At 47.4% G+C, this 15,131-nt stretch overlaps 1 long non-coding RNA gene across 2 annotated transcripts in view; it reads right to left on the bottom strand.

Moving 5' to 3' along the window:
* Positions 1–5,790: 5,790 nt before the first annotated feature.
* Positions 5,791–15,131, bottom strand: part of LOC144110696 (uncharacterized) — a 66,214-nt gene continuing 56,873 nt past the window's right edge. The window contains exons 1-3 of one of the 2 annotated variants that reach the window (XR_013309905.1): positions 13,681–13,830; positions 13,495–13,552; positions 5,791–5,982 (exon numbers count right to left, since the gene is read on the bottom strand). This is a non-coding gene — a long non-coding RNA (uncharacterized LOC144110696). Of the gene's footprint in view, positions 5,983–13,494; positions 13,553–13,680; positions 13,831–15,131 lie in introns of those variants that run through there. The other variant, XR_013309906.1, reaches the window with a different exon arrangement.

The raw sequence follows: 15,131 nt of genomic DNA, 5'->3' as shown, positions 1-15,131 counted from the left end.
TTGGCACGCGGAAGGTGGTTGTTTCTGCAATGTTATTGTAGATGGCACTACAAGTCTCAATCCGAGAGAGAGAGAGAGAGAATCAAATTTATTGAGCCGAGCTAATTACGACGTCTTCTAAGACGCCGTCGATGGAAGTGGTTCCCTCTTCAAAGGCCCATATGCTTCCCAAGCCGCCTGGCCCCTCGAGATCAGGAGGAGCTCGTTTTCTATTTGCTGCCACAGATGGCACTGTGATCTCAGGGTGGTAGCAGACCCCACAAAATCTCGAAACGTGAAGAGCAAGAGCTCACGCTCTTAAAATAAATATAGATTACCTCAGCTAATCCAGGATATACAAAACGAAGGCTGTCAGCGGCGTTCATTGTGTTCATTGGCGTTGGCGTTGACAGTGTTCTTAACGGCAATGGTTTTGAGGAAAGGATAATTGGTTTTTTGAGGAAAGAAAATGGCACAGTATTTTGTCTCATATATCGGTGGACACCTGAACTCCACTGTAACGGAAGGGATAAAGGAGCGATTGAAAGAAGGAAGAAAGAGGTCCTGTAGTGGAGGGCTCCGGAATATTTTCGACTACCTGAGGAATTTTAATGTGCACTGTTGTGATCGGGACGCCTTGCCTGGCATTCCAGCGAGGCGCTCGATGCGGCGACGACGGGCCGGGAGTTGCGCTTTCCACGAAGCGCGCCGGAGACCCGACTCGCGTGGGGGAGCTGGGGAAGCCAACAGGATTTGTGTGTCCGGTGACATCCCCGCCGAGTCCACTGCGTCTGCGTGTTCCCGAGTTTGGGTAAACAACCCACCCGCGCCGCTTTCGAAGCCGTTTGAAGATGTACCACGCTTCCAAAGAACTCCAAGTGCGTCACTGTGCTGTGTTCGTCGACGACCGACCGGCGAGAGGGACAGTACGGCAGCCCCTTTGCAAGCCACCGTGCTGACGTTTTGTTACTGTTTCACGTGATGTTCTCTCCACTCTCCTTTTCTCTTTCTCTCTCTCTCTAAATGGGCTTGGTCCCCTTGTTACACAAGTTAGGCAGTTCGGCTCCAGAAATAAACGGAGATGGTTTGAAGAACTAGCTCTCTTTTCTCGAATCCCGATTAGAGCACGGAAAGCCCAGCTCCTTGCAGCTCCGGTCCTAATCCGCCGCACGGTCACGACAAACTGGCTGGCAGCGACGGGATCACCATGCATCGGAGCCCCATGATTACAGCTACGTGAGTGTCTGTCTTATTTCCTTTGAGATTTACCAGGCTCTAGAAGTACGTGTCTGAGCTGGCAGGTGTGTCCGTTATCGGTGACAGACCATGGTGTTTGTGATCTGTAGCGATGGCGAACGAGCAGGGAGAGTCGAGTGTCGAGCTGATCATGGACCTCAAGTCTTTACGTAAGCCGGAATTGCTGTTGATGTGTAAAGAATTGGGGTTGGAAACGGCAAAGGCCATGCGCAGGCCCCAACTTATCAATGCTATTCTCGCCCTCGAGGCAGACAACGCTGAGCTCATTGAGTGTTGGGAGCTGATTAAAGAACGGGAAAAGAAAGAGGAAGAAGAAAAACGTCGTGCAGACGAAGAGAAACGTCGCGAACATGATCTTGAAATGAAGCGATTAGACGTTGACTTGAAAAAAGCTGAGGCAAGTCTTGCTGTTCGTCAGTCAACCAGCGTTGGAGATGAGGGAATTATTAAGATAAAAGATCTGATGCAACCTTTTCAACTGGGAGAGCACATTGGTCTCTTTCTGGTAAATTTTGAGCGGACATGCGAAAAAAGGGAGTTAACAAGAGGTTCGTGGCCGCAGCATCTGTTGCCTTTGTTGCCGTGTCAAGTCGCGGATGTGATTGCCAGGCTGAGCAAGGAGGACTCACATATATATGATACTATAAAAGCGAGCCTCCTAAAGAGATATCGGTTGTCGCCTGAAGCATTCCTTCAAAGGTTTCGCAAAGGAATGAAATCAAAAGAGGAGACGTACCTGGAATTCGGGTACAATCTAAAGATAAACTTTGTGGAGTGGCTAAAAAGCGCTGACATTTACGGTGACCTTGATAAGGTGTAGAATGCATGTGCTTGGAGCAGTTTTTCCGCAGTATACCGGAACCGATGCGGCTCTGGATACTGGATCGAGCGGAAGTAAAAACAATACAAAAGGCCGCCGAGCTCGCAGAGGAATACGCTTCGCGCCGCAGTCTGCAGGAAGAGGGCCGCAGCAGAGATTATCGCAGAGAAGGCGACAGGCGAGGAGAACATTTTGGGCCAACGCAGGCCAAAACCGGCACTAAGTCGTTCTTCCGAGAAGACAGGGGCGTGAAAAGAGAGGAGCCTTTGAATGGTACTTCGCGGGCACCAGCGAAAACTGCTGTGGAAGTGAAGGAGAAAGAAAAAAAGAAGGCTTTTGAAACCCAAAAGCCTATCATTTGCTACAAATGCCAGCAGCCAGGGCACGTCGCGGCGGGTTGTAGAGGTCCGCGCGTAGTGTTCTCCTACGTGAACGGAAGCGACGAAAATCTGGCCCTTTTGAAGCCTTACATGCGAGAATTTACTGTCAACGGAAAGTGTTGCAGGGTTCTGCGGGATTCCGCCGCAACGATGGATGTCGTGCATCCTTCGTATGCCAGCGCCACCGATTTCACCGGTGAATGGGCATGGATCCGTCAGGTTCTCCAGGAAGACAGCGTTTGTTTGCCTTTGGCTCGCGTCCTTATCGAGGGTGCATTCGGGTCGCTTGTCACAGAGGCTGCCGTTTGCGCTAGCCTTCCAAGGGAGTATCCATACCTGTTTTCCAACAAGTCAGAGATGCTCTTGAAACAGCAAGGGACGAGCTTTGAGCGGGGAGACGTAAGTGCGCTGACCCGATCCGCAGCAAGAGCGCTAGCGAGCCAGCTAAGCTATGATAAGCCCGTGGGCGAGGCAGTGATGGAAGTCGCTGAAGAAAGTGCGGGGAGAAACCAGGCCACAGAGAACAGCAATAGCCAGGGCGCACAGCTAACCGCCAACGTAGAGGAAGGGGCGACGACAACAGACAAACCTGAGCTAGAAAAGTGCACAGGTTGGATACTACCTCCCTCTTGTAGTAACTTCGAGCGCTTGCTTTCAGTAGATAAAGCTCAGTTCTTGAAAGAACAAGAGCAGGATGAGCCTATCCAGAAATTGTACGTTTGTTACAAGGAAGGGATTTCTAGAAAGAATGTAACAATCCGAAAGAAAGATGGCCTACTATTCCGCCACTGTAAAGACAAAAGGGGTGTGATATTTGATCAACTGATTGTGCCCAAAAAGTACAGAGAGGACCTCCTTCATCTTGCACATGGGGGCGGATGGTCAGGCCACTTAGGTTTGAAAAAGAGCAAGGCTCGCCTACTGCAGGAATTCTACTGGCCTCTTTGTTTCAAGGACATGGAGAGGTTTGTGCGATCTTGCGACAGCTGTCAACGCGTAGGGAAGCCACACGACAAACGCAAAGCGCCTATGCAACTGGTTCCGATTATCACTGAACCTTTCAGGCGCTTAGTGATTGATATTGTCGGGCCGCTTCCGGCTACAAGGGATGGTCATAGGTACCTGCCAACTTTGCTCTGCCCTGCGACGAAATTTCCAGAAGCAGTGCCGCTAAAGGAGCTGAGTTCTACAGAGGTCGAGGACGGGCTGCTTTCCGTCTTTGCCCGAGTGGGCTTTCCGTCGGAGATACAGAGTGACCGGGGCAGCGTGTTTACCAGCGCTCTGACCACTACATTCCTAGAACGGTGTGGCGTCAAGCTTATCCACAGCTCCGTGTCGCACCCGCAGTCAAATAGCGTCGAGCGGTGTCACTCGACTCTGAAACGGGTACTGCGTGCACTGTGCTACGAGCACAAGAAAAAATGGGTCGCTTGCTTGCCGGCAACGTTGTTCGCTCTCCGGACGGTGCGCCATTAGTCGACGGGCTTCGCTCCTGCTGAATTGGTATACGGTACGAACCTCCGATCTCCACTGCTCATGCTCAGAGAGATATGGGAAGGCCGAGGAGAAGACTCGACAGTCGTGGAGCACGTATTGAACCTTTTGGAGAGACTGGACAAGGCAGGCAAACGCTAAGTTTCTGGTGTATGTCTCAGGTATAAAGGGTACGACCCCTAGGCCGGCCACATGAGATAGCAATAGCAGACGCTTAGCACCTGCCAAAAAACCAACACTAAAAGAGAAGCTCCCGTCTTTGTTCACTCTTAATGACGTTACTTGCTATTTGATGGCAGTCACGATTTCCGATGGTACAGTGCTAGGATTCACTTGCCAAAAGATTCGATTCTCCTCTGGCGGGTGAAACACTGCAGGAAATCTTTCAGGCCGTTTCTTCTTGTATGTGACTAGCGTAAACGGTTTCTCGTTGCATTCAATAATCTATAGTTCACTGAACATGAATACATGTGTTCTCATCATACTTGCAGCTGTACTGCAGTCGGGACTTCTAGTTCTCTAATTCTAGTTATTGTCATTCATACTCTTGGCGTTGTTACTAGAGCACCTGTACCTGCTCCAGTAAAAGCGGCTTCAAAAAGTTAGGTGGCACTTGCCGGCCAACCGGCTCTTAGCTGCACTCAGGAGCAGAATTCACGGTGCCCATATTACCATGAGTATCATTGTATTCACAGGACTGGCCTCAGTCGCCGACCACCGTTGTGGCTGAAGGCTTGGAAAAACTGGAAAAAAAAGCCCTTCGTACTAGGCACTCGTTGTAACGGAAAATCTCAGAACTGCATCCAGTTCATACCAGGCCCAGTGAACTCGCGAATAGCGGAGGGGAACCACAAAAATGCAAAAACTTAAGGAGCGCCTGAGAACAGCGTTCTTACTGATGCACGCATTTCCTAATATTCGGAAGAGTCATTTTATCCGCTATTAAAAGCAGGAGATAGAGGTGATATTTTAGCGAGGTATTCGAAGAGAGACAATGCATGCGCCTCGTTAAAATAGCTTTCGTCACTTGATTTAGTAAGAAGCCGGTATTTGGAGCCTGACCGTGCCTTTCTTTAATTGAGAGGCCGTGGATTGAGTGGGCATGCTTGTGTGGCAATACGTTAAAAAAGCAGGGAACTAAAGCTTTTTTTAATAGGGCTTAAGTATGGAGACAAGTGCATTATAGTTTTTTGTGACAAACTATGGTTAGCGGAGAAAACTTTTTGAAGACGTGCCGAGAAGTGCCTATTTGCTATTTGCTTATATGAATGACAGGTAATCCTAAACCAGCATCTCAATGTAAGCATGGTAAAAGAGCTAGAAAGAATATCAGAATGCGATAAATAAATAACTAATCTTGATGAAGAAATCCACGTATTTGTTTTGGTGCCTTAAATATCGTTGTTCTGAGCTGATAAATACAATAACACCCTTTCTTGCAGCAACCAGCTCTAAAGAACAATTTCAAGGATCTGTTCAATAGGCACTAAAAGCTAGTTGAAAACCTTGGATGCAAAGTGTTGGTACTCTGTGCACACGGGGCGTTCACCTGTAGTTTGAGAAATGTGTGTTCGAGTGCATTTATGATAAGTCCAGAAATGAAGGCGTCCATGTCTTGGTTCTGGAGGTGCTGTTTGGTCAACTTTATTTTTACACAACACAGGTGGTCATTTCAATGCGCCATGAACAGCTATACGGCTACCAATGAAAAAAAAGTTTTTCTAAGTCACGTTATTACTGACAACTGTAAGTATTTGGATCTCAGTTAAGAAGGTGTTCGTTCAGTCATGTCAACGCACTGTTTTACTCTGAATGTTCGAATGAAGTGCAAATTGAATATTATTCATTGTGACATACTGGTGATATTTCAATGGGGCTCACTTCATTTATTTAACTTAATTGATGCTGACACGCCTTGGATTTGGACTACACGTATCCGAGCGGCAGAAAGGCTCTGTTGCTGAAGCAGAAGAGTGGAGATTGTGACCCGTACAGCCGCTGACGGCATGAGCATCCTGGCCAGCACTCACGCCCCCAACTACCTGGGGGACACTGTAAGTAGAAGAAAAGAGTGCTGGTCGACAGAGAGACCAGGTGCATAGGTTCGGTGTAGCTGCATATTTTTAAACGTTTTGTATTATTTAATTAAGCCTTACATCGTTTGATGTGAGCTGCTACTCTAAACCCGAAATGCATTTCGGCTGTAGCATATCATAAATTTTTTTATTTCTCCTGATAATTCCAGAAGCACATAGTAACGTTACAGACAGAAGACGAAGGCTAAACTCAACGTGAGGAGTCTGCTATTCTTTCTTGCCTTGAGTTAAGCTAAGTCCAGGAGATTGCGCTAAAATAGCGAGGGTCAGATAAACGTGTTTCCTTTAATATGGGTAAGTGATTCCTTGATATAACAAGCATTTATGATAGGCGAAAATTATTTGTGAGTTTCCTCGATTATTTATATGCTTTCGTGGACTAAAATAAAATGCATCAAATCAAGCCTAATGCCTGACGCCTACGACAGGCAAAAAGAATCCCTCTCAGCACACAGGGCGCCGCCTCTTCATGCAAGTATTGATTGTTCTGAACGCTCCTAGAGTGTGAAAGAAAATGGCTACCACGGCCGAATAACAGGCGCGATGGAAACAAATCTCTAGATCGGTTTACACCCGGAAATTGTTTTACATGACATTCTCAAAACTGTGTTTCAAAAATCTGAACCCGTCAGCAACAGCATAATCTCACGATGCCCCCAATTCAGCTATGCGTGTTGACAGGCTGGGTCATCGGAATGGCTGCGGCGCGCGCTGCCTGTTGTACCTTCTCAAGTAACCTGCCTTGCTATACAAAACGGCCCAGATGAAACCGGCGTTTGTGCTCACCCAAGAGATTAGACGTCTTTAGCATACCGGAAACGTACTAGCGGAGACATGGACCGGTTTATTGAACGCCTGCTGCGCACGCGCTCTGGCCCCAGCTTGCACCACCCACGTCACTGTGCGTGGGCAGGAGTCGTCCGGATTATAAACCGGTATACGTCTCCGCTAATACGTCTCCGGTACGGTGAAAACGTCTGTTGTCGTGGAGGCCACTGCACGTTTACACCTCGGCTTGCCTGCTTGCGTGATTATGGCATCTTATATATCGTGTCACCTGGCGTTTCACAACCCAAAGCTGTCCCGTGGCCTCTGACAGACTCCGCGTTGGAGTTTCCGACTAATTTCCACCATCTGCGCATCTTTACAGTGCACTGAGTCACACAGCAGAGGGGCGCTTTCACATTTCGCCTGGTTTGGTACGCGGCCGCTGTGGCCGGAATTTCATCCCACCCCCTTCGGAACCGCTAAACCACCGCCGCGATCTAAGCACCTGCGGTGCTTTTCCGTACGATGTTTTCCTGGCATAGATGCCCTACGACTGATCGGTGGCGCCTATGAGCGGCCTGAAAAGACGTAACACAGTTCGCTGACTGGTGTCAGTTGCTGCACTCGAAGGCAGTCAGCATTTTGATAGCACCGCACCAACCAAACGACATTGAGATGAGGACAACAAAGACAACTGCAAACTAATCCTTCAGCAAATAATGCGCCTTCAGCGGAGGCTATTGCATTGCTCCTTGCTGCTTACGCGTGTGGGACAAGAAGGATGGCTAGAAAGCGCCCATATATTGTCCAAACGTGACCGAACTAAATGCGGGATCGAACAATATTCCCCCTGATCAGTGTAGCCACCGCAGAGTGCAAGGAGATGCGCCGGCTGGCAGAGATCGGCGGTGAACTGAGGAGAAAACTGGTGGCACAACTGGCGAAACATTGTATGCAAGGGCTATTAAACCATAAACATTTTAACGGAAAAGGATCACATCAAATAAACGTATATCTCAAGCCTCCGCCCTTGTCAAGGCAGTAATTCCACGCGCGAACAGATAGATAGCAGAGTTTAGAAGTTTCGAGTGCAATGAAACACTGAAAAGGCTCGACATAATCTTTTTTTTTAACAATGCCATTCAAAACTGCTAGCGTCGTTTTTTTGCCGTTAAATTGTACACAAGATCCATCTGCCTGCCAAATACTACTTTTACTGTGACTACATTGTAACAAAGTGACTACATAGTATCTTCTTACTTATGCCCACGTTATTTGCACCAATTTATTGGCGGCGCTTTGCGTGGAAGAGTTGACATTTGTATCATATAACACACTCAATACTCAGTTCAATACTTCAGATATTGCGCTAATAGAGACAAGACATACACAGAACCGGAACAGACTTGGCACGTCTGGCCCAGTTCTTGGCCAGTTTTTTCTGTACCAGCGTGGTATCTGCACTGTGAAGCGCCAATTAGCCCCCGCTTTGGCCTAGTTAGCAAGTTCGAGAGAGGGTGGTTTTTAAAAGAGTGGTTTGCGTCCCGGGCTAAAGAAGACGCTATCGAAGAAATAAAGATATAACGGGAAAGAAGCACCAGGGAAGCATAAACGGTAAAGAACACATGCCTTGATATAGTGTAGACATTGCTTTATCCCGGCCACTCGTTGAACTTCGCGAGAAGGGACCAGCCCATATTTTACAACGTGCAAACTTCATGACGGGAACTTTCAAGAAACAGTATTAAAACGAGCGTTAGTTAACACGTTTTCCGCTATTTTCCTTACCTACAGGTTCTTACCTACGCAGATGTGACTATATGATCATTATATAACGCGTTCGGTTGTCCAACAAACGAGAGAACTATTTTGGAGATTAAAAACAGGGTGTCGTGTTTCGGTAGGTGCCAGTAAATCTGGAAAACACCCTGGATGCGCTTTTCTCTGAATTGGTGAAAACGGCCAAATGCCAAACTTCTCCTGGCACTGAAAAAAGAACGCCAGTCTCAGATGAACCAATCTACATCACTTTTTTGTCTCGTTGACCCGGAAAATCTCCATATAGTTCTTAGGGTCGTTCCTTTTTATGGACGCCGCAGTCCTTGCATCGTTACCTTGTCTTATGTTTACCAGCATGATGGTTTTCAAGTATTAGTCCAGTTTCTGGAAGGAGGAAAAAAAGGGGACACGGGAAGGCCCAGGGCGAGCACGACATACAAAGCCCTGTACTATCTTCACTTAAACAGAAAGAAGAGAGGAGGGGGAGAGAGGCGAGTCCTTCATCGCCTTTAAGCCTTCTTTACTCAGCGTCCGGAAGCCTAGCCCCACCAACCCTAGAGCATTTTGAGACCGTGCACTGGAGTATAGGGGAGAGCCGTGTGCTCGTCTGCGTGGGCAGAAAACGGTATACCACGGAGGACTACGTCTAAGAATTTTATAATTATGAAGGTGTTTGTGAACGTGGGAACAAGCACAATGTGTGCAATTGCTGCCGAATAAGCCTCTCCGAGGACCCTCATAGCAGCAGCCGTCTGAGTAAACATGCAGAATCCGCTCGACAACTACAGCTGATCTTAAAGCCGCACACAGCAAGGTATGTACTATTGATGTCAAATATCCTCCATTCGCATGCTCTTTAGTCGGAATGCGGCTCTTAAATGCGAAATATAAATCGTGAAAGGGTTCGTTTTCTAAACAGCGTATTTTGAACATGTTTGTTCATTCTAGTTTCTATGTTCACAATACCGCAGTCCAACGCCATCTGCAAATGCAAAAAAAGGACGATGTTTTAATCGCTCGGGCGACCAGAAAACGAACGCGAATGGCGAGACGATATTAGAGTTTGCTCGCCGCTAGCCTCGCTTATTCTGGTCGTATAGCGGCTATTTCGGCGTCGTTAGAAGCTCGCTTCCTTCAGCGTGTTTTGGCTGCTAGGCCGCCAACCGTTTTTTTCACGCCTTTTCTAAGTCATGATTTCATGCAGCCGACCGGCTCTCCTCGGCGCTGGGCAAACGCAGCGTCGGTACTGCCAGGAGCACGGGTCTCCTGTCTTGCTCCTCGGAGTCTAACAATCTCGCCCAAGTCAGTCGGCCGTCGCCGCTGAACGCTTTGTTTCCTCCCTTGATTTGCAGGCGTTTTCGTCACAGCGCCTGCTTAGCTGAGTTTATTTTGATTTCTTCGACGTTTCTCATCGCGTATGACTGTACACACTGAGAAACCAATGCCGGGACGGCATGTTTGAAGACCACGACTGGTCATACGTGCAGCAATGGTAAGTGCCGTACGCCCAACCGAAAGTACCATGGGACAACGTCGAGACGTTCGGCAGTGCCGTGTGAGCATCGCTCGCTGCGTCAGCTAGAAAAATTGAAAATCGAAAATTTGTTTTCGAGGAAAAGAAAGTCCGCTGTAATTGTCTCATATACCTCTACACACCGAACCATGCCATAAGTGAAGGGAGGAAGGGCCCCGTGAGGATCGTTCCCTGCATCAGCTAGAAAAATCGAAAATTGTTTTTTTGAGAAACTGCCTCCCCGTCGCGGTGGCTCAGTAGTTAGGGCGCTCGACTACTGATCCGGAGTTCCCGGGTTCGAATCCGAGCTCGGCGCCTGAATTTTTATGGACGAAAAAGGGCAAGGAGCCCGTGTGCTGTGCGATGTCAGGGCACGTTAAACATCCCCAGGTGGTCAAAATTATTCCGGAGCCCTCCACTACGGCACCTCTCTCTTCCTTTCTTCTTTCACTAACTCTACCCCTTCCATTACAGCGCGGTTCAGGTGTCCAACGATATATGAGACAGATACTGCGCCATTTACTTTCCCGAAAAAACCAATTCAATTCAAACTGTCTCTTTTTCGATGGATACGAAACGCTAAGGCGCCCGTCTACCAGTGCACGTTAAAGATCCCCAGGTGGCCGAAATTATTCGCAGCCCTCGACTACGGCACCTCTTCCTTCCCATCTTATTTCACTCCCTCCTTTATCCCTTCCCTTACGGCAAGGGTCTTGTGTCCAATGAGATGCGAGACAGATAGTACGCCGCTCTTTTTCCCCACAAACCAATTTTCAATTTTTTCCCGGTAAATACATGAACCGCGCCATATGAAAAAGTAAGAATGTGGGAGTCAAAGAAGAAAGAGTTAGCGTAGCGGAGCGCTCCGGAATAATTTCGACCACCTGCGGATCTTTATTCTGCAATGACATCGCAAAGCACACGGCCGCCTTTGCGTTTCGCCTCCATCGAAACGCGGCCGATGCGGTCACGTACGAACCCGGGCACTCGAGCTCAGTAGCCGAACGCCTAACCACTGATCCACCGCGGCATCGCTGCCCCATTTTGGAATGATAGAAAAGAAATACCGAAATCACACAGAACCCTAGCTAAAAGCAGAGTGCGCAATCGCTTAGTTCAGATTACTAAGCGGTCCTCAAACCGGACATCTAGTACTTACTATTTAAACGTCTGTTGGACTCCAGGAAACGGTGTTTGCAAGAAGCGCAGTTTTCGTAACGAAGTGCACTCGCTCAGTAGTATACCAGCGCCATGTCCCCCAATTGGATGATATCAGCAAATATAACGCAAAGCTGGCTGGCCGGCGCCATGAATAACCCAAACGCAAAAAGAAAGGTGAATTCAGAGAAGCTTGTCGATGCAGCGAAGGCGATGAGGGCCCTCGGAGAGAGAGAATTCGGAATTGCACCTGCATGAAGCTGCGGCGCAGCTCCTTGGGCATTAGAAACTTGTTCGCACTTCAGCCTTTGCTCGTCGAGTTATCCAGATTAGAAGGGGAAAGGCCCAGATTTGTGCATGTACACGCACCCTTCACCAGATGTCCAATCAATTTTACTGCATGAGAGGTAGAGTAGTCTTTCAGCAAAAAATCCATGCTTTTCGTGTTTGTGTGCAGGCGCGGTTTTGCGTCTTCATCTTTCACTTCAACGCCGCTAACATATGGAACCCAGAAGGTGCCTCGTCAGGTTCACCTCCGGTGGGTTCGCAACCGGGCCCCCGCCGGCAAAAATGCATTTCCGAAATAAAAGGAATCTAGAAGCACCTACCCATCCGCTGTCACCTTCATGACGCTCTGCCCAGATATATACCTACCAATCATTCTCCACTGTCCAGAATGCCTGCGGCCATCCACTTAACCAAGACGTATCTCTACTCGCCAGATATCTCCCCAGTACTGCTAATGCAGATCAGTCGAATGACACCTTGGTCTCGCCGGCGCATTTTCTAACGTGTTTATGAGTTATGGCTTATGGGGCTTAGCGTTTCAAAGCGACTCAGGCAATGAGGAACTCCGTAGTCAAGGACTCCGGAAATTTCAGCCACCTTGGGTTCTATAACATGCACTGACATCGCACAGTACACGGTCCTCTAGAATTTCGCCGCCATCGAAGCTCAGCCGCCACGGCTGGGATCGAACCCGCGTCTTTCGGGTCACCAGTCGAGCGCCATAACCACTGAGCCACCGCGGCGGGTGTAACGTGTTTGTATTTGTCAAACATGGCCCTAGAGTTTATTGTAACCCGTTGCAAGTAACTGATTTCTTGCAATCAGTTGCATTTTTTTATAAATTTCAAACCGAACGATTACTTTTTTTAACGATAAAGAGCCATGTAATTCAATTACTTTTTGTAATTGATTGCTAGTAATCATTTCGTTTTTTTCGGAGACAAGTTGAAACCAACTGTGCAGCTCTGAAAATGTCAACATCGCGGCAAACACTGCTGATAGCCGGGATGCTTTGTTCATAACAGATCGCAACGGCGGAGAAGCATTGCGCGTGCTTATTGTTCGGCAGGAACCGCGTGACCGCTGTCTTCTATTGCAGTTCTCTTAACGCTGAATATCACGTGACGACTCTGTAGGGACCAACCAGTCCCGTCAACGGTGCCCCTACATACATCCCGCTAGGTTACCGCGACTGCCGCGCCTTCAAAAACGGAGGCGAACAGAGGGCATCGACGCGCCCCACCTCCCACTGCACCCAACTCGCAGTCTTCCACGCAATGAACGGATCAACAACGAAGCCCGTAGCTTCATAGAGGACTTTACGAGGATGTTGAGCACACATAGCACCGCTAAAGCTGACCGCGCCAGCCGGCGGGCTAACGCTGTCAGCTTCAATAGTGCAAGGCGCGGGACACCTACTAGCATGGAAGCATTGCGTAAGCATGAAAAATGAGAATGTTAAACTAGGAAAACTAGGAAATGTAGGAAAATTAGCGACAACAGCGAAAAACCACTCTTCTTGAAAACTTAAAACGTGTAACAAAATATCAAGCAGGTAGCAGTAGTTCATTGTAGTCTGATAAATGTTTGGGTTGACAATAAAAGTTGCAGAGAAAATAGTGCAATAGTAACCGAATCTTCAACAATTGTCCAGTTACTTTTCTGGGCTGGAGTAGCTGCGACTGTTAGAAAAAAAAAACAATTGTTCCCACCGCTATGGATATTATAGGGACTGCATGAAACATTTCTCATTTGATGGCAAGATTGGTGAAGCTACATGGCTTAACGAAAGATTAAGCGTGTATTCATTGGAGATTCATACTATACCAAGCCACGTCGGCAAATTAGCCATCATAGCAGCTGCCTTGTCCTTGGTTGGTATCGTTTCCCCGTACTAGATCTTTAAGCCGCCTTTTACATGATTTCACATACCTTCTTCTTATTTGCTTGAAATATACTTACCTGCCCTGGACAAAAGTTCTCCTTCACGCCTCTCGGTCTTCGGGGAAGAGGTGCCCATCTGGATGAAAAATCGGAGTGAACTGATTACTTCTGTGAGCAAGAATCAAGCAAAGCACTTGACGTCGACCTAGTTCATTACTTCCGAAGCCCACATATCAGACATCTGATAGAAAATGAGAGACATACACAAGGCCAGCCCACAAGAAAACAAGTAGAAAATGAGACATCCCGAAACCTCTCATCTGTAAGAGCGTTGTCGCCGAAAATGTTATATTGTATGATGAGAACTGGCCTGGTCTAAAATGCCTAGATTTTCGTGCACAGCATGTTATTTTTTCTGCCTTCTACTTTATTAAAATGCAGAAACCATACGAGAAAGTTCGCAGCATGTATTTGAAATTAAAATGATGAAATGTGATGTAAAAAGAAAAAAAGTTTATGGAAATTAAGCCTTGACATTTATTTCCTTGCAGCGAACCAACGAGCTTATCAAATATGGTCGCAAGATGCAAGCGATAAATCTTGACAGCCAAACATATACGGGCAGTCGCTTCCTTATTATGCATAGCACTTCATTTCTCGGCAAAGCTCTACGGAGTCATAACTTCTATGCTTAGAGTGCGGTGGCAAAAATGTGGCAGCTGTCTTCGTCTGTTTATCACACTTCTATTACATGTTAGCTTGCATCTTTCTCAAACTGAATATTATTATTTCGTTTCTATTATTTAGTGTATTACCTAACACTTCCTACTCGGAAAAAATGCTCAATGAATCGATTTCGGTCCTTACGTTTGAACTGCTTTTGAGGTGCCGCTTAGATGTCATGCTATTAAAAAAATAAATTTACCCTCCAGTATTTTCGTGAATTTACAGCTACGTCTATGGTGGGATGTACCTTTCGGTGAACCGTGAATGCTTATTTTTTAGAAAGGTCGCTACCTGTGTTCCAGTGTTCAAAGCTAAGTACTCTGTAAACCAGCTCATAGAAAAGTGCAGATTACAACTCATGTCTTAGGATTCATGTCTCAAATTTATTTACGCACTATTTCCCTGCTCGCTGAACTCTAAGAGCACTTATCTTGATGATGTTTTTGGAATGTTTATATAAGGGTTTGAAAATTGCATATGAAGTTAGGCTGTATCCCCCGTTTCCTCATTTCCTGTGTGGCGCCGTTCTGGCGAGACGCAAACGGTGTCTGATTGGAGCATGGAGCAACTTCTCTGATGACCTGGAAGCTTATCTCTTCGAGAACATTAGATAGGCGAAAGCCTTTAACGGCTCATACTTGCCGCCATGGCCTTGTCCGGTGTCAGGTGATGTCTAGTCTCAAGTCATGTCACACTGATGACTGAATTAACTCAATAATAAAAAATTCTCGCGCACGGCAGAATTCGAACCACCATCCTTCCGTTCCGCAGCCGAGTGTGCTAACGACTATGCTGCTTCCTGCGAACGCATTTGTAGTTCTCCTTCACTGCAGAGTGTTTGCGGAAAGGCGTTTGTGGAGAGTGTTTGCACAAAGAGAAGCCAGAAGCCAGAGAAGAAGGAGAAAAAGGCCAGAGAAGCAGACTGCAAGCGCCAACGAAAGACGTGCCGAGCTCCACACATGATCATAACCTGCCAAGTGGGAACCTGC

This window comes from Amblyomma americanum, chromosome 11 (assembly GCF_052857255.1).
Source record: "Amblyomma americanum isolate KBUSLIRL-KWMA chromosome 11, ASM5285725v1, whole genome shotgun sequence".
Lineage (NCBI taxonomy): Eukaryota > Metazoa > Arthropoda > Arachnida > Ixodida > Ixodidae > Amblyomma > Amblyomma americanum.
This window is presented reverse-complemented; position numbering and strand designations above follow the sequence as displayed.